Source organism: Tenrec ecaudatus, chromosome X, assembly GCF_050624435.1.
Source record: "Tenrec ecaudatus isolate mTenEca1 chromosome X, mTenEca1.hap1, whole genome shotgun sequence".
Classification (NCBI taxonomy): domain Eukaryota; kingdom Metazoa; phylum Chordata; class Mammalia; order Afrosoricida; family Tenrecidae; genus Tenrec; species Tenrec ecaudatus.
In genome coordinates, this window is record NC_134548.1 from 130,760,556 (window position 1) to 130,786,555 (window position 26,000).

At 43.3% G+C, this 26,000-nt stretch overlaps 1 long non-coding RNA gene across 18 annotated transcripts in view; it reads right to left on the reverse strand.

Moving 5' to 3' along the window:
• Positions 1-508: 508 nt before the first annotated feature.
• The window catches only part of LOC142434924 (uncharacterized), a 76,444-nt gene continuing 50,952 nt past the window's right edge, over positions 509-26,000 (reverse strand). For all 18 annotated transcript variants that reach the window (XR_012781192.1, XR_012781190.1, XR_012781186.1 and 15 more), the window contains 6 exons: positions 20,644-20,677; positions 11,394-11,655; positions 7,855-7,932; positions 6,082-6,185; positions 2,920-3,024; positions 509-763 (listed from right to left, as the gene is read on the reverse strand). This is a non-coding gene — a long non-coding RNA (uncharacterized LOC142434924). The remainder of the gene's footprint in view (positions 764-2,919; positions 3,025-6,081; positions 6,186-7,854; positions 7,933-11,393; positions 11,656-20,643; positions 20,678-26,000) is intronic.

Consider the following 26,000-nt stretch of genomic DNA (forward strand, 5'->3'; position numbering starts at 1 on the left):
TTGGTACCCCCTCGTATGGAAAAAATTAGCCTAACGGACTACAGTCACATGAAAACATCCTGAGATGATAGGTGATGCTCTACTAGTACCAATCACTCTGAGAGGCTTCCTTCAGAGCTTCAAGGAGGCCAAAAAATGTAGAAGAAAACCCAAAGTCAGCGAGGATACCAGGCTTACCGCTGGGGTAGAGACGAAGTAGAACTCTGTAGTCTATGGCTATCAGTCACCCTCCAGATCTGGACCTGAATTCACCCACACAGCTAAATCTTCATCCAAACAACAAACACGCCTCTAAGGGAAATTATAATACTAGTGAGGTCCGCACACAAAAGAACAATCAAACATTTAAGAGGAAAGAAGGAATGGATCCAAGAAACACAGGGAAGAAATGGGATTAGTGATGGTACATTGTGGGAGTCGCACTTCATGAGTTGGATTCTCTGCTTTGTAACCCTTTAGTCAAGTCACAATACAAGTGAAAAGAAAAACAAAGAAAGTTCAGTTTTGCATATTTATTTCTGCTGTATCGTAGACGATAGAGCAAGCAACAATTCTTAGGGCGAAGGTAGCCTGAAACAGGTGGTGGTGGTACAGGTAGTGATGACTTAGGACTTAGTCCAGGTAAAGGAACTGGAAGAGCAAAAGTAACTCATCTGCACTGCAATACTGTTCACTGACTTGATGACGTGGATGTTCTTCCTTTGGCCAGGGGAATTGTTGGAGGAAATCCTTGGATCTACCAGCACCATGTGGGTCTGTAGTACTGTAATATAAACAAACAGAAGATGCAATACTTGCAATAAAATATAACAGTCAGGAATACGTAACTCTCCACCTTGTACTTGTTTAAAGAGCACACACACACAACCCTAACCATAAAATTGATTGCAGAGATATTAAAAATATTTAAACCATTCAATTGTGTGTTATGTGAGATATGTGTCAACACAACTGTTGAAAGATTTTTAACACACACACACACACACCCGGCATTGGCATTAAGTCAACTGTGATGCATAGTGATCCTAGTTCGGATTTTTGAGACCGTTAATCTTAACAGGAGCAGACTGCTTCACGGTACCCCATCAAGGTTATGTACAGCTTATTCGGGTAGAAAGAGTCAAAGACTTATATCGTTATTTGATAAACATTTAAAACTGTTTAATGGTCATTTCTACTGACACTGTAATGCAGCAATTTTCAACCTGTGAGTCACGACCCCTTTGGGTGTCAAATGACCCTTTCTTAGGGGGTCGCCCATTTCATAAAAGTAGCAAAATAAGTGTGATGAAGTAGCAACGAAAATAGTTCTATGGTTGGGGGGTCACCACCACATGAACTATATGAAAGAGTTGCGACATTAGAAGGATGAGAATTGCTGCTCTCATGTTAGTAAAATTGGCATCCTTATTTAAGGCTCTGATAAAAATCTCTAAAAAGAAATACTGTCTACAGCTCGGGCCTATTCGATGAGTTGGTTAAAATCAGAGATCATCAGTACAAGGGCATGCTTTTCATCCACTCAGTGACAAACAAGATTTACCCCTAAAGTCTTTCTCTTGGCACCTGTGTCTTCTACTAGCAGTAATTAATGCTAAGTAACATGCCTGTACATATATGTACATTAAACTTTTATAGCAATTATGTTTTTATCCTCATTTTAACACTGGACAATAAGTAGTTTCATTTCATTCACTGTAGATGAGAACACTGGAATTCCAGGAGTTTAAGCGATGGAAAAAAGGTCCCACAAAGGAAAGGCAGGTATGTGAGTACAGAGACAGCTGCAGACAAGCCTAGCCACTAGCTGCTAGGAGCAGGCATAATCTACAAAAAAGGGGTGTGCATGGATGTGCGCGCGTGCTTGTATGTGTGAGTGTGTGTGTGTGTGTGTGTGTGAGAGAGAGAGAGAGAGAGAGAGAGAGAGAGAGAGAGAGAGAGAGAGAGAGAGAGAGAGAGAGAGAGAGAGAACGTCAGAAGGAATCCGCATAGCCAATACTCTGATTTGGACTCCAGTTTCCAAAAAGATGACAGTGAATTCTCCCTCTTAAAAGTCATCGACGTTGTGCTATTTCGTTACGGCAGCCCTTGGGGCATAATATGGTGGAGCTAGTCTTTCAAATCGTTCTGAAAATTTCCTCTCAAAAATGGATTTGCTTCTGTTTTACAGTCTATCACAAAACACTCAGGGTACATTCCAAAACTAATGCTGGGGTCTTTTCTACAAACAAAGATGATGTTTCCACTCTAACAATAATTGAGGGATGGGGATACATTGGTTACCAAACAGCGTATTGGAGAGACGACTATAGTATATCCAAGTGATAGACCTGGCTTGACCTCCCCTTTCATAGACTTTGGGCTAGATCTGGTTTTCAACATTTTCTGTGGTTTCGGGGTTTGTTTTCATATTAGGGTCTATCTCTGTTGTATCTTCTCTTTGTGGGTAGCCTCCTTGAGTCTTTGTTATGTGTATCTGTTTCCCAGTATATGAAAACAGGATTGATGAATCAATCGAGAAAACAACGAGAATCAGGGCTCCTTGGGGGTTGAGGGGTGCAGTGGGGGAGGTGTGTGTGTGCACATGGGAAGAGAGCTGATATCAAAGAGTTCAGGTAGGAAGAAAAAAGGTTTTTAAACTAACTGTAGTAGCAACTGTACAATTCTTCTTGATGTGATTGATCTATAAAATGATATAATATCTGGATTAACTCCAAATAAAATGGTTTAATTAATAGTATGTTTATTGTCTTGGTTAATGACATTTATAGTACTAATTAAACTAAAATCTGAAGGAACCTAGAAAATCGACTGTGGTCACATTCTCCTTCCACCAAAAAGCTTATCTACTTTTATCTACTGTGGGTCTCACTGCGACATGATACAGATCAGCATCTACCTTCAAAGTGACCTAGTTACCTGGGTTGCGCAGTGCTGGTGTTTGGCTCCAAATGCTTACATTTTCTCTTCCGCTTTCCGCATGTGGGATTGAGCTCACCATTTGATTCTGAATTCTGCATTGAACTACAATGAATAATAGTAATAATAAATGTAAACTTACTGATACGGTTTCAGATTAATTTGATAGCACTAGGACATAAAGCAGCGGTTCTCAACCTTCCTAATGCTACGACCCTTTAACACAGTTCTTTATGTTGCAGTGACCCCCAACCATAAAATTATTTTTGTTGCTCCTTCTTAACTTAATTTTGCTACTGTTATGAATTGTAAATATCTGATATGCAGGATGTATTTTCATTATTACCAATTCAACATAATTAAAGCATAGTGATTAATGACAAAAACAATCTGTACTTATATATTGTGAAATATTTATTTTTAATTACAAATAAATGAAATTTTGTCTTGAAACATGGTGTAGCATGGGTAACAGTCTTAATATAACAACAGTAAATTATATTGCTAAATTCTGTGACAGTATGCATAAAAAGCCAACGTCAGTGCCAAGGTTGAGATGGTTTCTTTCTCACCAGATCAGCATATCTGCATGTGGGCAGACCCGCCTGAAGACGGAGAGAGGAGCAGTGTCGGTGTCTCAGGTCCTAAGATCATCGGAAATACCTGATTTCTGATGCTCTTGGATGACCCCTGTGAAAGGGTCCTTCGACCCCCCCACCCCCCAAAGGGGACGTGACCCACAAGCTGAGACCGCTGATATAAAGAGAGCATAATCTGGCTCTTTGCATTCCCACACCCTGACAAGCAGAGTTCCTGAATGCTAACAATTCATGTGGGGGTGGAACTAAGAGCCCATTTTACCTTCTGAAAAGAAAACAACAGCAGCAAAAACCGGTGGGGCTGGAACAAAGCAACCAAGCTGGAGGGTGGTGAGGGCAGAAGAGCCAGATTTCGATCTTTGCTGGTCATAGGGAGCAAGAATTTGCTTTTCAACGTACACAAAAAAATATTTGCAGAGTTTTACAATGACCTGATTATGGGACATAACAAAATCACAGGCGTATGCAATCAGAACAGACATGAAGCCCCTTCATACCAGTTATCTAAAGAGATTGATAGCATTGAAGTTCCTATGTGTTCCTGTTTTACTGTTAGTTAATGAAATTTCCAGACCATTCATTAACTTTGCAGAAAGGTCCTTGACCATAAATCATTAGGAAGCATCCCTTCATTTGTCTCTGCTGACTCACAAGTAAAGGGCAGTGAAGCCTGGAGACATTAAACGACTTGTTCAAAAGTAAGATATTATGAGAGTTTGAGGACAATTTTTACTAATACCTAATTCCCTCCTTTCTCTGCTATAGAAAACTAAATTTTCTTGGCTGCATATCATTTTGCAATAGGTTTAGGGCAGAAACATGGGGAATACTCTCAAAGGGGTAGTATGAAAAAGGAAAATGGAATTCCCAGGAATGTGACCTATGAGTAAGGGTGAACTGCCACAAAAAGATAATGGGAAGTCATCACCCAATACCTGTGACTGTGAACTTGTTCAAAATTATAGCCTTTGATAATGCTATCAATTAGGTTAACATGAAGTCATGCTAGAATAGGAAGACTCTTAATCCTGTATGACTGGTGTCCCTGTAACAGAGAAGATACATACACAAGGCTATGGCGAGAAGGGAAGGGCAACTATGTGTCTACAGAGGCAGCTGCCAGCCAAGGCGTGTCACCTCTAGAAGCTGCCATAAACTATGAAAAAAAACATGCAAGAGTCTGTGTATGTGTCGCAGAACCTTCTGAAAGAATCAGCATGGCCACTCCTCTGATTTTGACTCTATTTTCCACAATGATGACCTTCAATTCTTTTTTTTTAATTTATAAAAGTCATTTTATTGGGGGCTCTTACAGCTCTTATGACAATCCATACTTCAATTATCTCAAGCATATTTATACATATCTGCCATCATCATTTTATGAACATTTACTTTCTATTTGTGCCCCTGGTGTTCGCTCATTATCCCCCTCCCTTCCCACTCGCCCCTCCCCCATGAACCACTGATAATTTATAACTTATTATTTTGTCATATCTTACACCATCCAACATCTCCCTTCAGCCACTTCTCTACTGTCCCCCAGGGCGGAGGTTATATGTAGATCCTTATAATCGGTTCCCACTTTCTACCTCACCTTCTCTCCACCCTCCCGGTATCACCACTCTCTCCACTGGTCCTGAAGGGATCGTCCACCCTGGATTCCCTGTGTTTCCAGTTCCTATCTGTACCAGTGTATATCCTCTGGTCTAGCCGGATTTGTAATTTGTAGAATTTGGATCATGATAATAGGGGGGACGAAGCATTCGAGAGCTAGAGGAAAGTTGTATGTTTCATCATTGCTATACTGCACCCTGACTGGCTCGTCTCTTCCAGACAACCCTTCTGCAAGGTGATGTCCCATTCCAGACAGATGGGCCCTGGGTCCTCAATATGTACGTTTCATTGTGGCTACCCTGCAACCTGACTGGCTCATCTCCTTTCCGCGACCCTTCAGTAAGGGGGTGTCCAGTTGCCGACAAATGGGCTTTGGGTCCCCACTCCGCACACCCCCTCATTCACAATGATATGATTTTTTATTCTTTGATGCCTGATACCTGATCCCTTTGAAACCTCATGGTCACACAGGCTGGTGTGCCTATTCCATGTGGGCTTTGTTGCTTCTCAGCTAGATGGCCAACTGTTTATCTTCAGTCCTTTAAGACCCCAGACTCTATATCTTTTAATAGCCAGGCACCATCAGCTTTCTTCACCACATTTGCTTATACACCCGCTTTGTCTTCAGCGATCGTGTCGGGACAGGCTGGTGTGTTTCTTCCATGTGGGTTTCATTCTCAGCTAGATGGCTGCCTGTTTATCTTCAGGCCTTTAAGACCCCAGATGCTATATCTTTTGATAGCGGAGCACCATCAGGTTTCTTCACCACATTTGCTTATGCACCACTTTGTGCTCTTCTGTTATGGCAGCCCTAGGGAACCAGCATGGTGGACCTAATCTTTCCAATCATTCTGAATGGTTTCTCCAACAACTTGCCAAGGCATCTTTCAACTGTGGGACTCACACTGACATGTCACAAGTCAGCATCTACCTACAAAGTTATAGTTACCTGGGTTCCGCGGTGCTGGTGTTTGGCTCTAAATGCTTACATTTTCTCTTCCTTTTTCTGCATATAGGCTTGAGCTCATCACTGGACTCTGCATTATTCATTGGCTGCAGTGAATAAATATAGACTTATTAATATGGCTTCAGGAGAGTATGCAATAACATTAAGATACAAAGGGAGTACAATTTGGCTCAATGAATTCCGACACACAGAGAAGCAGAGTTCTTGATTATTAAATATCATGAAAACTAATAAATCATGGGGATACAACTAATAAAGAAATATGCCCCTACTCAAAGACACCATGCCATTTTCCTCTCTGAAATGGCAAAAGGAGATAGGATAGGTAAGTGTGATTGGATGTGTTTCTAATCTTGTAATTATGGCTTTATATGCACATATATGTCAAATATATTAAATGGTGATATATATAGAGATATATAGACATAAACAGACCTGAAAACAACAAAAACTTGAGTGACTGGAACAAACCAACAAGAGGAAAGTGGCAAGGACAATGGAGCATGGGGACCAAGCATTGTACTTTTCAGCACACATGAAACAACATGTTTTCAGAATTTTACAATGGCCACATATGACTTATGAGAGATAACAGGGCAGAGTTTGGATTTAACTGAAGAGCAATAAAAACAAAAACAAAACCCAAAGAAAAACCACTGTCATAGAGTTAAGTTCAATTCATAGTGACTCTAAATAGGGTTTCTGAGACTATAAAATTCTTTAAAGGATCAAACAGCCTCATCTTGCTCCCAAAGAGTGGCTATTAGGTTTGAATCACTGACTTTGTGGCTAGCAACTCAATGCCTAACCCAGGACTATTTAAAAGACCACACACAGATTTCTTTTTTTATTTTATTTTTTTAGCGCCACCCCACCCACCACCCCCCAGATTTCTTTTTTTAAACCCTCACTGCCATCAAGTCAACTCCTACTCGCAGTGAATCTATAGGATGGGGTCAAACTTCCCCTGTGCATTTCCGACACTATAACCCCTTATGGGAGTAGAAAGCTCCACATTTCTGCTGTGTGGCTAGAGGTTTTAAATTGCTGTCCTTAAGGTTAATAAGTAGCCCAACACTTAAAACACTACGCCATCACGCCTCCCTACAGGGCCACATAGTACCGTATAAGGCATAAGTGATGTTTCACATCATACTTCGATCATTCTAAAAAGCATAACTAACTACTAGTGAAGGATGACAGAAGGTTATTTCATAAGAAGTCTGAAGATATGAAAACAGGGTCACTTCAATTTCTCTCCTAGCTGTAAGGTTTTCGGTTTCTGGAAAAGGTTTGTATTAGTTTGCTTGGTCTGTGTACTAAGAACATAGCTGTAACACTACTTGAAACTTAATGATTTGTACCAAAATCTCAAGGCACCAGTCTAAAATGGACTCAAGCAATTCCAAAAGTCAAGGCATTCAGCTGTAGTAGGATGACTGCCGCTGATGGAGCTTTGAGTTTAAACCAGTTTCAGGGGAAATAGTTTACCATTGCCAATGAGTGCACTGACAGAACCCTCAGGAGCATCCTGATTCTAAAAGCATACTTAGGATGTTCCCTTGGAGATATTACCTCACCAGACGTTCACAGAGGAAGTTCAGGGATAACGTGCCCTAATGAAGAGCCTTTTAAACAGACACAAGTTGTAAGAACCCCCGATAACATGATTTACAAAATAACAGACACATAATTACAATAGAAAGGACAAGGCTGTCACATTACTATCAGACAGATGAGAGTTTACTGTCTAACCTGTCTCTGTTTGATGTCTCACAGGACTGCGGTAGAGCGCTGGCTGTAATTGGCGCTCTTGGATTTTCTTGCGGTAACCTGAAAAGAAAATATTGTTGAACCCCTTTGCCACATACACAAATCAAGTGTAAAAAGAAAGAATTCAATAAGATAAAAGAGGCCGTGTTCTTTTCTAACTCTGTAAAAGGCCCACACAGAGACAGAAACCCCTGTGGCCACTACATACCTCTGGTGTAATAAGCCTGAGGCTAAAGTTGCAAGAGACTTTCTAGAGGGACAGCATTTTGATGTCATCAACTGTGACACCTGCGTGACTTCAAGCCCAGTTTCCTGGGGGACAGGCTTGTGTTTCAAGACAACGAAATAGGCTTTCCAGTTTACCAAACTGATTGGCCCTCAAGTAATGAAACATCTCAACATTCATGGAAACCGTAACGTACTCAGAAGTCGAGTTCTCAACAGGAAAAGCATGCTGGCAAGAATTGGCATATGAGAACTTTGACTTTGTTCAGCAACTTTATACAAATTAGTATAAGGAGCTTACACATCTGGACTGAGGCATCTTTGTACATAACAGAAATGGGAATTATTTCTTAAAATCACATAGAGATATCCTTGTTCAATATCCCCACCTTCCCTAAACACAGGGATTTAGAGATTTTCAAAGGACATGAGAGAGCAAAGGAAACTGTCACAAACCATGTGTGGCAGCAGACCGGTCGCTACATCAGTTACAGTTGGGACCAAAGAAATGGAGGAGTGGGGAAAGAAATAAGAAGGAGACCATGATTGGGAAACGTATATTATATTACACAGAAGAGCTCACAAGTTTGGTTCAGGACCTTCCAAACATGGCAATCAAGGTGTGACTCTTGGCCACGACTCCTGCGTACGGGACCTCAGTATGGTAGTTTCCATCAAGGATACACCCAGTCGAACCCCGAAGACTGGGCGCCTAGGGAAAGTGCAGGTAATCTGCTTCCCAAGGAACTTTCCCAAAGAAAAGACTGCTCACATCTCAGGGTAATGGTCAGAAAGACCATTGTAATTGGCCTTTGGACTTTCACTGGTCCTCATTTTGTTATTAGGTGCCTTGGAGTCGGTTCTGACAGCACAGGACAGAACAAAACACTGCCTGGTCCTGTGCCATCCTCATAACTGTTCTCATGTTTGAACCACTGTATAAATTGTTCTTATGTTTGAAGCCACTGCATAGATCCCTCTTGTGGAGGGTCTTGCTGCTTTCCATTGTCCTTCTACTTTACCAAGCAAGATGTCCTTCTCCAGGAACGGGTCTCTCCTGATAACCTGTCCAAAGTACATGAGACCAAGTCTTGCCTGCCATCCTGGTTTCTAAGGAGCATTCTGACTGTATCTTTTAAGACAAATTTCTTTGCACTTTTGGCAGTCTGTACTAATTTCAATATTCTCCTACAGCACCAAAATTCAAGTGTATCCATTCTTATTTGGTCTTCCGTATTCAATGTCCAACTTTCACTGGCATAGCCATAGCCTTCTACAAAGCCAGGGCTCAGAATTTAAGCTCTAAAACACAAGGGTTACCCAAGTACTTGTAGCATGTGACATTCCCACATTGTTTCATGGCTGAATGAGAATACGGTTATGATACATATGGCTTATCAAGTGGGCAGATGGTGTCCATTTGGCTCATTGTTCCTTTCAGATGTTGGGAATAAAGCATACATACAGTTTCATTCCGTTGAGGTATTCTATACTGGCACAATTATCTGTCTGTGTTTAGCATTTTGTGAAACTGCTGAACTGCTTTCCCCCAGCAATAGATGAAGCCTCCAATTTCTCCACACCTATGAAATATTACCCGGCTTTTTGATCAGAGCCATTTTAGGGGACGTGGACTTGTATCTCATTATGGGTTTGAGTGGCATTTCCCTGAAGGCTAGTGGTAGTGCACATTCTTTCCCATGTACATTAGCCATTCTCATGGGCCAACCAAGAGGCTGCAACCTGTGAGCCCTGAGTCTGTGATTCCATCCTGTGCCAACTGGTACACTTTGGTAAAGCCTTTAAGCACGAGTATATCCTCATTCTGTGTCTAAGGAACAGAGGCAAGAAAAACCTAAAGGGCCAATACCTCCGTGAAATGGCTTAGGAGAAGAACACGGAGGCATCCTGGTGGGGTAGCTGAGGTACAGAAAACAGAGCTTTACTATGGAAGCCCCCCTGGGGGGAAACCCAAGCTCGCTCCACTGTGCATAAGGTGAGGAAGTCATGGCTGATGATTTTCTCCTCCCTCCCAGGCACACCGTAGCAGCAAAAGGCCAGTAGATGTTGTGAGATCTCTCACACTGAAGTGGAATGCGAAACTACACAAAAGCCCCTGCTACCTGTCTAGGGAAAACACCTCTAGAGCCTCCGCCCTCAGATTCCTTACCCCCTTGACTGAGCAAAGGACTGTGCCAGATCCCTGACTGCCCCTGAAGGCAGTCTGGAACCGATAGATAGATAGATAGATAGACAGACAGAGAGACAGACAGACAGATAGATAGATGATAGATAGACAGACAGACGGATGGTAGCAAGCTAGAGCTTGTGGGTGTGTTCTGGGGAATAGGCTGAGCATGTGCAGATCCTTTCTGGGGCAAGGAACTCTGAGGCTTTAGGGGCAAAAATCGGGGCCAAGTGTGATATCTTTTGGTTGTTGCAGAGGCTTTGAATTTTTTTGTAAAGTATTATTTACATTTATGCGGGAACTTCAAAATATTTCTTGAAAAATGGAAATAAAAGCTAATGGAATTTTTACACGAAACCTTTGTTGCTGTTCCTTGTTAGGTGCCTTCTGTGGGTTCTGACTCACAGCAGCCTATGTGTTCGGTGTCTGGGATGGTTGTCCCGGTTCCAAGAATCTATGCGGCAGAAGCACTTCATAATCTAAGTAACTTTCATGAAGGAAAGGGAAGTTTCCAGTAATACAGTCTGCCATACCACACCTTGTCTCTGGAAAGAGAGGAAGGCCACCTGGCAGGGCCGTGGGAGAGTTCGCTACTGAAAATGGCCACTTCTCGGGAGAGTGAAAAACCACATGGAAAAGCGAGTGCTAGAACCGAAAAGTAAAGAAGACAGGGTGCGAGGGCTGAGAGGGCGTAGGAGCACCCCGAGTGGCCTCGACGCCCACAAGAGAAATCCCGTCCTCCTACCTGAAACAGAAAGAACCAGGCTTCTGTGTCTGCTTTCGACGACCCACCCCGATGTGAAGGGCCTGGTGGGTGGGGGCAGCGGCTTGACCCTCAATTCAGGTGTACGTGTGACATAAGGTTCCGGGAGTACAAGCCCTCCACGTGCACCTATTTAACCTCAGTCTGCGAGGTTTTGATCGTCCCCATAGGTGTCTAATGTGTGCCTGATTCCTTTCAAATCCATTTATTGTGGCTTGGATGGCTAATTTTCATTTAGAGTAGGCATTCGGTAGAGACAACCGCCCTTATCCCTAATTTTCCTTCTGTCGTACGGACACCAGGATGAAACCTTTCCCTGTCCTCGGTCATCCCCACAATTGTTACCTTTGAGGCTGTGGTGGCAGCTACGGTATCAATCCATGTTGACGAGGACCTTCCTCGTTTTCACTGCCCCGCCACTTTACCACACAGGGTGTCACTGTCCAGAGACTAGTCTCTCCTTAGAACTTGTCAGAAGTATGAAACATATGGACCCCCTTATTTCAAGGCTTCTGCTAGCCAGGAAACTTAGGGGAAAGAGAGTTGTCTACTCATAATACCGGTGCTCCAGGAGGATCAGCTGGCCAGGCCACAAATCAAGGGGCTCCTGTGAAAGGAAATCAGGCACACATTAGGAGCCTATGCGAGGAGACCCATGCAACGAAAGACCCAAGGCCAGGACCCAAATCTTGCACATACGCACATTCATTTTGTCTGCGCATGCGCACTAGAAACCCAGAACCCTCCCTCATACACACTGGAACACACCCACTGAAAATCTGCAGATACACAACCATGCGCCCCCAATGGTCGGGTGGGGAGGGATTTCGACAGCTGGGAAGGGATAAACCAACAAGATGGAACTCAGTTCTTCCTTTTCGATTTCAATGACCCTCCTTTCCAGGCATCGTCACGTGGCTCTCCACCTGGCACTCCACGTGGATCGACGCTCACTGGAAGCATCGATTTTCTTGGCCACTGCCACGTGGGGGTCTCCCTGTGCTCCCCTGCAAGCTCTCCAGAGATGGTGTGTAGTGTCTGAACCTCCACTATCCAAAACTTCCTTTTCGCTCCTTAGAGTTTACTTGGACTTACAATTGTGCGCGCGTCATTTAAATTCTGTCAGACAAGTGAGAACGGGGAGAATCTGTCCCCAAACCGAACACTAATATACGCGGAAGATTGTGACGCGAGTGCCCCCAGCTCTGTGAAGGGTGGTCGCACGGAGGCGTGAGTGAAGTTCAGTTCCCGGGCTGTCGTCCACAGAACTAACCAGCTCCCAACCTGTGTGGTTGTTTGGGTCCAGAGATAAGCTGAGCTCACACACACTTACACAGCAGCAGACAGGTAAGCCACCACTGTATAAAAGCATGGAGTCGTTTCAGAAGACTCTCACAGTTGGGGTAAAGCGGGTCCCATCTCATGAATGAAGATGAGGATACTCTCAGGAAATGATTCTGGTTTTTATACAGCACTTTAAAGGACGGGTGTTTCTGCTCTGCTGATGGTCAAGCAACTTTCTAATTAATTACTCAGTTGGTCCTTGGGTTTCAGTTTTATCTGGGATGCTGCTTTGGGTCAGCATGTCCCAGAATTATCTTCAAGTACAGTCCTGTGCCAGCATGTCACTGGGGTCTGGCTTCAAGGTGAAGGTATTGACCATGCCAGTTCCCACACAGGGTCCTTTGTTTGTCCCCTTAGCAGACAGGGCAGGAGTCCTTGTTCTGTCCCTGTTGGTGCTTGTGAAGATTTACTTTCACCTAAAATGAAATTAGGCAAGTGCTCCTTTTCCAATGGGCAACAAAAATCTCTCCCTCTCTCTTCCTCTATCCTTTCTTGGAAAGATACCAAGAGTCCAAACTAGTTCTTTCGCGGATTCTGACTCATGGTGATCCTAGGCCCCTCAAAGCAGAAATGTGCTTGCTCCATGGGGCTTTCAACAGCTGGTATTTTCAAGATAAAATATCAGAAGCTTGGTCTGCTGACACTGCAAGGTTAGCAGTTCAAAACCATCAGCCTCATCAATTGGAATAGTGTCTTACAGGCTTATATTCAAACAAGCAGCCATGTAAGTGAGGTGGTCACAATGTAGACATGGAAGAAGCACACCACTCTACGTGATACAAAGATGAAAAAGACCAAAGTCCAAATATGTTGGAGGGAAGGGTATTAAAGCTCAAATTGTGAACAGCCAATTTTTTAGAAGGCTATGGGGGACAGTGGGAGCCCAAAATGACCCTGCTGAGTGCCTGTTTGGACTAAGCCTGTGGCAGATCCCCTCTGGCCACATTTGAGGAAGAACAGCCCTGCTATCATACAGTATATTGTAAAGGATGGAGGGAACGATGGTATAATGTAAAGACTGGTCAGTTGGCCTCCCTCTGCACCCATCCTGTATATGCTCTAGGTTTCAATATTTCTCGCTTATTTTTACTTTTTATTGGCCCTGTTTCCTTCCACAACTACCTGGAACTTGGTCCTTAGACCCTGGACTCCTCTTGGAAAGGCATGGCAGTTTCTGGCTTCGGAGGACTGGGGAGAAGAGGTGAGCATCCACTGAGCAGAGTTGGGCTGAACTCCTCTCTGGAATTTGCTGAAAAGTTGCAAAGAGCCAAGTGCTAAGGACCAACCTGACCCAAAATTCCTTCCACAGGGGGACTCTTAGTATTGAAATGCTACCAGCAGGGTCCCTTGCTAGTAGTGATTGTCAGTGGGATGATGGGACCTGTGTGACCAGGGCCAATTGTCCCAAGTCCAACGTGGTCCTCACGGCCATGGAGTCCTAAAGCCAGCCTATAGGACAGGGTAGAACAGCCCTTGGCTGTTTTGAGATTGTAACTCTTTCCAGGAGTTCAAAGCCTCATCTTTCTTCCACAGAGCTGTTAGGTTTCTGGTTCTTTGCTTTGCACACTGAAAGAATTCATGCTAAAGCACACTTTATAATCCAAATGTGTTTTAATGAAGGGAAGGAGAAGTTTGGGGTTTTACAGTCTCAAGGGGGTACACGCTGTTTCTGGAAAGCATGCCAAGCTGCATGGATGTCACATTGGGGTTCCCAAATGGGCACGAAAAACCACATGGAAAAGAGCACCTAAACATGTGGAATTAGGGAATCCCCAGAGGCCGAGCACAAGTAGGCTCTGGAGCAGGCTCTGAGTGGGCACGCAGGCGTGTGTACCCCCCATGCTAGAAGCCCTCCTTACATCATGTGCCTGAGCAAGAGCAGAACAAAAGAGACTACTGGCCAGCCAAAAGGGGCTGTCAAGAGAGCAAGTGAGGAAGAGCCTAGCATGTGGGCCAAGGGTTAGCCCTGAGGGGACATGCCCAGGCCCCCACCATCCGACCTGCCACAAGATCCAGAGCAAAAGAGAGAGATCATCTTTCCTACAGCTGGCCTTTAACACCTCTGGCTGGGGAGGTGTGCTTGAAGGTACTGGTTGACCTCATTGACTGAATTAAGCCTGATTGTGTAATGTCATGAGCTTGGGCCTAGTTTGGGAGCCCAGATGTACCTCCCACCCAGCTCAGGGTCTTGTGTATGAGTATGCCCAGTTCTAGGCCTCTCCCACTGGTGTCCAATGGTTGAGTAGGGCAGATCTTTGCAAGACAATAGGAAGTGATGATTTGGGACTACAGCGGACACACCCAAAACTGGGCAGGAAGCAGCAGGCATGCTGCTCAGATGGACTCCAAAGGAAACCACCAACAGCTCCTGGGGAGAAAGCCTGGCTTCCGCCTCCTGTAAGCAGTTACAGGCTGAGAACCCCCCAAGGGGGCTCACTGCGATGGAAGCTATGAGATCACGACTGTTTGTGATTCGGGACAGATTGCTGGGATCAAGTACTGAATTCTTGTATGTCTTGGTCTCTTCTTTTTTTGTGGACATGTGTTCACATACTCTATTAATTTCCCATTTAGAACATTTCTTTTTATAAATGAAGTAACATTCACGTACTATGAAACACACCATGAAAAGTATACTATTCAGAGGCATTCGCACGTCGAACCACCTTTGCTTTCCTGAGATAAATTCCAATTTGTTCTGATCTGCCTTCCTTGTAATATGCTCTGGATTCTGTTCGGTACTACTCCTTCGGGGCTTTTACATCTGTCGCTGCAAAGGTTATTAGTCTGTACTTTCTTTTCTTGTCATGTTTTTACCTGGCTTTGCTATCAGGATAAAACATGCCTTCTTGGAGATGTTTGTTATTCCTGCTTCAATTTTGTGTGATAGATCTGTTTTGAGTTTCTATTTCTCTTTGAATCAGTTTTGGTTTTCTTTTGTGCTTCTAGGAATTTGCCCCATTTCATCCAAGTTGTCAAATTTTCAGAGTATTCCTTTAAAATCTCTTTCAATTCAGTTAGGTCTCTAGTAATATACCCACATAGAAATTCTGATTTTAGCATTTTGCAACTTTATTTCCTGTGTATTCTGACTTAAACTTTAGTCATTTTGTAGATTCTCTCAGAGAACTACCTGGTGGGATCTTTGATTCTCCGCATTGCTTTTCTAGTCTCTATATTAGAGCCCTGGCAGGGTAGTGTTTAGGTGTTGCGCTGCTACCAGCAAAGTTGACAGTTCAAAGCCACCAGCTGCTCCTCGGGACAAAGATGATGCTTTCTAGTCCTATAAAAAGTTACTGAAGGTGGTCTTTTCTTTATTACTCATTTATTGAGCTTTATCTTTATATTATTATTATTATTATTTTGTCCTTAGAATGTTATTTATTTTTGTCCTTTATTGGTTCCTCCAGGTTGCACAGCACAAAAGGAGTAGCTGCACAGGGATAATAACTGATACAAGGGCTTATAGAGGATGTAGGATTGGGGTGGGAGACAGGGAGGGTGAGGGGGTTTGGAGAGCAAATGCAATATATGAAGGAGGGGGGAGAGTGCTAGAACTGCTTCTGATTACACAACTCATTTTAAAAGCAATGTAACCCTGGGGGGTGGGTAAAGAGAATATGTTAGAAAATTGATTGTTAATGATTATACAATGCTTCTTGACTTGATTGAACTATTGAACTGCATGATATGTGGATTGTGTAACAATAAAACTGTTAAACAAAAAAGAGTTACAGTCTTGGAAACTCATAGGGGCTAGTAGTTATACCCTGTCCTGTTGGGTCCCTGTGAGTTGGAATTCACTCGATGGCCAGTGATTTTTATTTTTGAGGGTTCTAGGAGGTTTAGGCCTTGTTTGCTCTTCTTTTTCGGGCTGCTCAAGTTGTAAAATTAGGTTCTTCATGAAAGAGCTTTTTGGTGTCTGAATGTGTTTCCAGCTATGGTTTCCGCAGTATCCCATAGGTTGGATGTTCCTTACAAAAGTCTACTTCCCTCTTTGTGCATCTACGACCGATTGGTTATTTAGACGGTATTGTTTTATTTCCCTAATTTGTACATTTTTGAAAAGACGTTGGTTTCATTGGTTCCTGGTTTCATTCCATAGTAGTCAGTGAACATGTTTTATAGTAAAGTATTGAATTAGGTTTTATTCCTGCTGTAATAAATACAGCCAACCTAGCTGTTTGAAAAAAAACTCAAATCGATATTCTTTTAATTTGAAAAAGAGGAAGGCTGTCAAAGACATGGATTGACACAGTGGCTGCAACAATGGGCCCAAACCTAACAATTGTGAGGATGGGGCAGGACAAGGCAGTGTTTTATTCTATGGTAGGTAGATTGTCCACATGATTTTCCAACTAAAAATGATCAAGATCTGTTCATTTCAGTTCACAACTAATTAGAATATCAGTCTTAATGTGTTCTATTTCATTTGTCATGACTTTCCTAGGGTCATACTGTGTACATTTTGTGTTCCAATGCTCATTGCCTGTCTGTAGCTGTTTCTCACTTTGAGTCGTCCCTCCTCCGTGGCTGAAGGTCCGGAAAGCGTTGCTTCATCCAAAGGTCGACTCCACTTTGAGGAGGCAGCTCTTCTGCAGCCGTCTGTCCCTTGAGTGTCTTCCAGCCTGAGGGGTTTGTCTTCACAAGACCAGACCGTGTTCTGCTGCTTGTTGCTCAGTGGCTAACCTTGCAGGCGTGGCCCATCTCTTCCTTCTTCCTGCTCTTAGTAAGAAAATTTTGTTGAAACCTATCTAACTTGTTTAATCTTGCTGGTATTTGAAATACCAGTGTCATAGCATCCAGCATTGGAGCAACATGCAAGTTATAACAATGTAACCAGCAAAGATTAGAATATTTTTGTGAGGGGTTGTCAAAAAATGATCTCTATCCTTTTAGAAGACTCCACACCCTATCTTATCAATTTCTATTATCTCCAGCTGTTGGAATGTCTGATGACCTTTGGACACACACATAAATAAATGAGCAAACAAACCAACCAAACTCACTGCCATCGAGTTGATTCCAACTCATAGGCAGTCTCTATGACAACACAGAACTACCTCTGTGGGTTTCTAAGACTAACTTTTCACAGAAGTAGAGAACCACGTATTTCTCCCAAGGAGCAGCTGGTTGTTCTGAACTGGTGACCTTGCAGTTAGCAGCCCACTACACTACTAGGGTTCCCCCTACAAAAAGAGTAGCCCACTGGGGCAGCAGCAGGAGCCATTCATTTCCATGGAGTCATTACCAGTGGCCCAAGTTTACTACTGCATTTACCTAAAGCAAGAATATCTTGAAAGATTCATTTTATTTCAGACGATCTGATTCTCTCAAATCTGGTTCTTGGCAGCATTCCTGAATTATAGGTTTAAAAAGGGAACAAAGTAGAAATAGATATCCAACTGGGTTTGTGAAGAGGTATAAGAACTCTGTGTGGTGATGTAATCTATCTCCTGCAGTCTTGACCAAGCTGGAACACCATAGTTATAGCTTTAAGTATGTCTCCTCTTAAGTTGCCAACTGGGGAATCCATCATCTCTTCTGGAAGGAAGGACATCTAATGAAAAGGCCAGGACTTGAGAGACTCAAATGCTGTCAGGGCCATTTCTGACCTCCTCCTGTTCCCAAAGACGGACTGCTAAGACATCAGTCAGACATCCCACTCTCATTCAATAGCCATCCCCTTCATTACACTAATTCAATGGCCATTCACAAGAACTCACAGACAGTGCTCACAATTACAGAGCTTATTAGGGAAGTTAGCAGGTTACAATTAAAGTGAGAAATGCTCAAGATTCTCAGTGAGGAGAGTTTCTTCTCTTCCATGCCCACAGGCAGGCCTCTATCTCTGGCCCTCAGCTTCTTGGTCTGTCCTCTGCCCTGATCAGTATTTCAGAGCTCTCTCAGAGCTGCCAGTAAATGTTCAAAGGGCACACTACGAAAATAAAGCTCAACCTAAAGGCACTTGGCTCCAGCTCCATATGGGTCAGCAAACCTAAACACCCAGAGTCACCCAGCCACCTGCTCTGGAGCACTCAGTTTTACTTGCTCTGTGGACCAGGAAGTCCATTGCTCTGTCTCATGCTCTGCCTCCTGGTTCCACTGCTGCTGCTACTCTCCAGGTGTTAAAGTTCTCTCCTGGATCAAGGAAGTGCACTTTACAGGAATCTCGGGGCCTAAAAGAGGCTCTTCTCATTTGCTGATAGTAAAACCAGAAGTAAATAACTGCTTTTGAGACTTACTGTTGTATAGCCAGCAGGATGGCAATCACACTTAACCCTGGTAACAGCCGGGCACAGCTGAATCCTGACATCCAACCAATACCTTCTCTGACCTTCTTCTGCAGACCCGCCAGGAAAACAAAGGTGATTTTTGTGGGAGAAACAAAGACTATAGCTAGAAGAGCCATCTTAAATAACTTACTGTATTGCAGAGCCCCCTTCCCCCACTCAAATGTACAACATGGTGATGTGCCATGCCTTAGGAAAGTTGGACATTGACACTTTTTCCACAGCCAACGGGGCTGAGTGTTAAGGCTGAGGAAGAAAGAGTGCACTGGTATTTCTTGCTCAATACTGCCATCAAGCAGAAATTGTTTCCAATGCCCAAGAACCCATTCATTGCTTCCTGGAGAGACTTTGGATTAGAGGAAGTCAGGGTCAACTAAATACCGAGTTCAACTAAATACAGGGTTCGAAATCCAGAGTTGTGACGGAGTCATGGGGTAAGTATTGTTCTAATCTCAGACTTACCCAAAAAGCAAGGGAGGGGAGCCAAGATAAGGCAGACGGCACAGCAGGTTGGGTACAGAAAGCCAGGATTCAGCCCCTGGTGGCTACTATGCCTGGGCGGGACTAGTGCAAGCCTCAGGAAAAACACCTCCTGGACTTTGGAGGGTCCAGGGCTGTAGGTGCCTGGGCTATCGTTCAACTGTGGTAGCTGTGGAGGCAGGGCCATTGATCTGCCTCAATTTACCTCAGCAATGAGCTCAAAACTGTCCGGCCAGTCTCTGGAAGGACCCAGGAACCCAGGGGAGCCCACAGCAGAGTCTAGAAATCAAAGATGAGTCCACATGTTGTGCAAATCACCGGCATTCTCCACAGGATATTCCAAAAAAAGTAGAATCTGATTCATGGACCCAACTTCCCAGAGGATTTTTGGGAGGCTAATTTTTTTTTTTAACAAATTCTTCATTGGAGAAACTGGTTTGAATTAAAAGCTTACTGCATGAAATTGTTATTGGTCAAATCATGCAATTCATCAATTGACTTGCTAATTATTAATTAGTTTCCCATGATAATTTGTAGGGTTAATAAAAACACTCAGGGAGAACAGACAGCAGGGTTTAGGCCAAAAGGTTTTCCCTATTTGGAATGTTAGTCCTGTTTTTGTAAATGCCTTTGGCACATGTCCTATTATCATCAGGAAGAGACCTCAGAATTGAAACCAAAGCTTGTATAAGTGTTCAGAACAGCCAATATCAGGAAAATGTGGCTTATCTGTAATAACGGAATGAAGCCATTGATCCATGTTAGAATATGGATGAACCTCAGAAACATGCTAGGGTAGAAGAAGCCAGAGACAAAGGTGACCTATAGTCCCCAATTAAGACATTCACTTTACATGAACCACCTTTTTGGGGGGTGGGGGGTATGCATTGTCATCAGTAATATGTATTGTATACAATGTTATAGGGTGTGAGTTGCTTTTGTCAATCATTCATATGTTCACTTGCATATATCCAACTTTATGATTTAATGTTTAAAAAAAACTCCCATTAAAAAGTTCATTTTATATAAGGGGCTTCAGTTTCCTGAAAACATGATATCTTTTAGATTCAAGAAGCAGTGCAACGTTACCATGAAATAGATGCAGAAAAAAAGAAAGTACCCTGCAGACAACTGTACTGAATTTCTGACTAGAAAGGCCACCCCCATCCCCAGGAATGATCCAGAGCCTTCCACAACCGGAATTATTACCACAACCAAGGAAATACCTCTCTCTTCCAACTCATCTTCATTGAAGTAGGTTTTTTTTTAATAAGCATTCTATTGGGAGCTAATACTCACATCCGATCATTTCATAGTTCAAGCATACCAAGCAGTACTGTACAATAGCTATTGTACAATAGCTCCCACAATCATTCTCAAAACCTTCTTTTCCTTTTCCTTCTTGAACTCCTTGACATCAGCTCCCTTTTACCCCCCACACCCTATTCTTTCCCCCCAGAAACCCTTACAGTACTCACTGTCTCTGTAGGTTCAAAATCTGGGTTTCATATCCTGAAAAACAGAAGAACATACCATATATATTCATGTGTAAGCTGAGTTTTTCAACACATGTTGCAGTTTTTGTGGTAAATTTAGGTGCCTCGGTTGATATTCAGGTCGGCTTATACTCGAGTATATACGGTATAACAAAAAAACGCAAGAGGATCACTCGCAATGACAAGATACATCTGCAATAAGCCCCAATATGAAGTGAATTTGTACCATTTGTGTATGTTCCCATATGTGTATATGTATTTATGCGTGTATATATAAAATTATAGTAATGTTTCCAACCCACATAGTTGAATTTGTATATACTAAAAATAAGATGCAAAGAAAAGGAAAAAATGAGGTATTTGACTTATGTCAGAAGTGATGTACGATGAAATTATTAGAATTGAAACCTGTCATAAGGTGTCAACTACATATAGTCACAAGATTCGTGGTATGGGTGGGAGCAAAGTAGAGGTGACAACTCGGAATTCTTAAGAGCAGGCTGATCGATGTGAACTTGTCTCAAACAAATTTCAACCATTTCAAAGAGACCTCCCAAACAGTGTCCTAGGTTTAATTTTTATGGAACCAGATGGCTAGGCCTTTTCTTCTGTGGCTTTCCTAAGTGGATTTCAACTGTCAACCTTAAGGTTAGTTTACATCATGGAAATGGAGCCCTGGTGGCATAATGATTATGAGTTGGGCTACTAACCACAAGGTCGGCAGTTTGCAACCAACAGCTGCTCATTAAAGAAAGAATCGACTTTCTAGTCCTATAGTCCTAGAGAAGCCCCGGGTGGCGCAATAGTTACGCATGGGGTTGCTATATGTGAGGCCAGCTGTTTGAGGGAGAAAGCGGAGACTTTCTGTTCCTACAGAGAGTAAGAGTCTAGGACACCAACAGGGGCAGTTCTACCCCGTCCTACATGGTGCTGATGGCTGTGAGTCAGACTTGACTTGATGGCAGTGACTGAAGTGAGTTATATACATGAATGATAGTATGAGTGAATCTATGCATATGTGTTCTTTTATCTATTGGTATAGCTATAAGATTCATGTCAGAATTCCATTTTAACAGTTATCCATATTTTTATTCACATACCATATATACTCGAGTATAAGCCAACCCAGATATCAGCGGAGGCACCTAATTTTACCACCAAAACTGCATTAAAAATGTGCTGCAAGGGGCCTGACTGATCTCAGGGATACATATGGGATACATATGGCAGCCCACTAAAAAGGGGGATGGGAGACATGGGTAGCCAGGGAAACCGGGCACTAACCCACACAGGGGGAAGGTGTTGACTGTGTTTCCACAGAGAAAGAGGGACCAGCCAATCAGATTTTTCGACCCGAAGAGTCTTCATTCCAGTTGGAACCTTATGAAGTCTGCATCCATAACCAAAGTCAAATCCGGACAGGCCATGCATGCAGTCAGCAACAATATGCACCAGTTCACAGGCTCAAAAATCTCCATCTGGTCGGGTTCTGGTCAACTCAATGTGGGCTGCCTCACTCAGCCTCCTCAGGGTGCCCATTGGTCACCTTGATTTTAGACCATGAGCTCTCACCAGTACTCAACAAGCCTACCCCTCTAGTGCTAAGTCATGAACCTTAAACCAGTCAACCCGCTCTCATCTTCTCTTCTTTTTCCTGTAAACCAAGTCCACAGGTGTCAGTGGCCAAACTCAACCCGTCTCTTTATTGGTGCATTTCTCCCACTTCCACTCAACAAGTAGATCAACCTGCTCTCAGGCTCCCTTTAACAGTCAGTCCCAGAAAGGATTTTTCTTCATGTTTCCAGATTTTTCCCAGTTTCTGACAAAGACCATTGGTTCCTGAGTGCGCCTAAGCACGGGGTGGGGCATCTTTCTTTGCATAGCTTTCTTTGCAGACGTGGCCTAAACCCAGCTAAAGATCACATTTTAATGGCTCAAGGCAAGTGGGCTTACGAACTTTGTATTTTCCTACTTGCCATATTTTCCCCATAAAACAACCGAGTAAATACCATGGCTTTATCTGATCTCTGGCTAGACAAGAAAAACTACCATGAGAGAGAGGTCAAACAAACATCTACTCTCCATCTTATGATTTGTTTCTCTAGTACACCACTCCCAGGACCATCATGTCTGGGTACTTTAGAGAAACAAATCTACAGAAACTCATGTATAAGAGAAAGTTTTATATAAGTTTTATATAAAGGGTAAGTGTGCATCAAGAAAATATCCCAACCCAGTGTTACCCAAGCCCACAAGCCCACAAGTCCATATGTCCAACACCAACCCACAAAGCCTCATCCATCTCACAAAATAGACATAATGATGCCGACTGCAGGAGGAAAGCCAAGTCAGTGAATGTGTAAACATCTCAGCACTGGCAGGGGTCTCCACACGGGTGCTCCATCACCCAGGGCTGCATTGGGGTAGGTCCATGTGGCTTCTCCTCAGGGATAGTTGCAGGAAGTGACCATTGCCAGCTACAGCAGGGAACTGGCTAAGGCAACTGCACCCTGGTCCAAACATCACAAAGCAAGAGACCTGAGAACTAGAAAGGCGAGGCTTACTGAGCCATTTATCTCTCTGCCCTTCAATTAACCCATGTGTTTATCTGCCAGGTTGGCACAATAAACTAACTACCTCACCGGCAATCAAAAGATATAGAGTCTGGGGTCCTATGGGATGGGAGATAAACAAGTGACCATCTCACTGAGAAACAGCAAAGCCCACATGGAAGAAGCACACCAATCTGTGAAATCAAGAGGCGTCGAAGGGATCAGGTATCAGGCATCAAAGAACAAAAAAAATCATATCATTGTGAATGAACGGGAGTGTAGAGTGGGCACCCAGGGTCCATCTGTGGGAAATTGGACATCCCCTTGCAGAAGGGCCGCAGGGAGAAGAGCGATGCCATGTAGCAATGATGAAACGTACAACTTTCCTCTAGTTCTTGAATGCTTCCTCCCTCCCACTATCATGATCCCAATTCTACTTTACAAATCCAGCCAGACCAGACGATGTACAGTGGTACAGATAGAAACTGGAAGCACAGGGAATCCAGGACAGATGAACCCCTCAGGACCAGTGGTGAGAGTGGCGATACCGGGAGGGTGGAGGGAAGGTGAAGGAGAAAGGGGGAACAGATTACAAGGATCTACATATAACCTCCTCCCTGGGGGATGGACAGCAGAGAAGTGGGTGAAGGGCAATGTCGGACGGTGTAAGATATGACAAAATAATAATAATTCATAAATTATCAAGGGTTCATGGTGGAGGGGGGAGTGGGGAGTGGGGAAATGAGGAGCTGATAGATAGGCTCAAGTAGAAAGCAAATGTTTTGAGATTGATGAGGGAAGCAAATGTACAAAAGTGGTTGACACAATGGATGGATAGATGGATTGTGATAAAAGTTGTGCGAGCCCCCAATAAAATGATTTGAAACATTTATCTAAATAAATAATTTTTTAACATGCTGAAAAACTCGGCTTATACACGAGTATATACAGTATGTCTTCTTGGTTATGATGTTTAGCTTTCACAAGAAATTTAATCTTGGCTTGAGTAGAGATGAGTATCTTGATTTCCTCACATATCATTCCCTTCTTGAGTCTTCTGGGGCTCATGGGCCAACTCATGCAGGACAAGGACTAAGCAGCCCAGTCCCAGAGCGAGAGAGATAGCCGTGGTTGTGCGAGCAGGAATCCTTCATTACCACTGACCAGGTCAGAAGACAGCTCATTTTCAGGATCCCTGATTGCTGCCTGGAGTTGGTGGTCAAGCAGCATAAAGAGTTGAGTGGTGCCACCCAAACGATGAACTGCCAGGGACATTTGTTTATCAGCTGCTAATGTAAAGGTCTATGTTAAGGTTTGGCTGCAGGATGTACTCTGATGCATGTACATACATAATCGCACACACAGTTCTTTTTGTTTGTTTGTTTAACTGCCACGGAAAATTACAGACTTAGGACCTTTCTGCATAGTGTCTTCCATTCAAAGACATCGTCCATTATGATTGTCCTAGGCTCACGTCCAAGCTTCTCCAGTATTCATTCCAATACTTCTTATAGTGACAACCAGATTCAATTGTGCAGACTTCCATGTTTAATGCACATGGAGGCAAATAGAGTCGTGTTTGCATTTCTTTTAACCAAACACACATGGTATCATGAGCAATATCCTCTCCTGCATTGGTCTCCTGTCACAAACTAAGTGTCCTGGCCTTCACACAGCTGTATAATGGAAACCTCCTGCCAGGTATTTATCACATCCTTTTTAACATCTAGGTGCCCTGGTAGCAAAGTGGTTCTGAGTTGGGCTGCTGACCAACTCATAGTGATGCCAGAGGGCACAGTAGAATTGCCCCCCGTGGGCTGCCGAGATGACAAATCTTTACCGGCACAGAAAACTTCATCTTTCTCCTACAGAGTGGTTGGTGAGTTTGAAATGCTGACCTTGTAGTTACCAAGCCAACACATTACCCACTATTCCACCAGGGCTCTTTTGGCCTTAGCAGCAAGAAACACCAGATAAAATCACATTGTTGTGGAGTCCATTCTCAATTCATGACAACCCCAAGTGTTACAGATCAAACTGCCCTGTACACCTGGTCTTGCTTGTCATTTTTGAGGAAGAATATGACAAAGCATTTTTTTCAGGGCTACCACCATGTGGGTTCAGACTCTCCACCTTTAGGTCAGTGGCCAAGTGCAGCCTGGTGGCCTTACCCAGAAGATGAGGCTTCCAAAAATTCATGGAAAGATTAAATGATAAGGCAAAGGAATTTTTATCCGGGAATGGTTTTTGCCACCCCCTCACGTGTGAGTACGGTGATTATGCTTCCCAAAGGAAAAAGGCTATCAAGTAGCTATCTTCATATTTCAGAGGATCTAGTTCTCTATCATCTGTTAATAAACTTAAATCAGAGATGTGAACTTTCCAAAAACCAAACCTACTGCCATCAAATCAGTCTCTCTGGTTTCTGAGGCTGTAAATCTTTAAGGGACCAGACAGCTTCCTTTTTCTCCCATGCAACAAGTGCCTGCTGAGTTTGAAATACTGACCTTGTGGTTAGTAAGTGCCACCACCCAAAAGAGGAACACAATTGAAATTCATATCCATCCCACTGGCTTTTAGGTGAGGTGTAAGAAAGTTCAAGTTGGAATAGGGCCCATTGGGCATTGGGGCACTAGGTGGGTGGGCCTGGTGTAAGAACTTAGTATGTCTCTTGTGGTATATACCAATCTGGCTTCAAGAGCTCTCCCTCCAGCATTTTCTGACTGAAAAAACAGCCAAGGAGTAAAACAGCCAAGGAGTCAGGGACCCTTTGTTATAGATCATTTT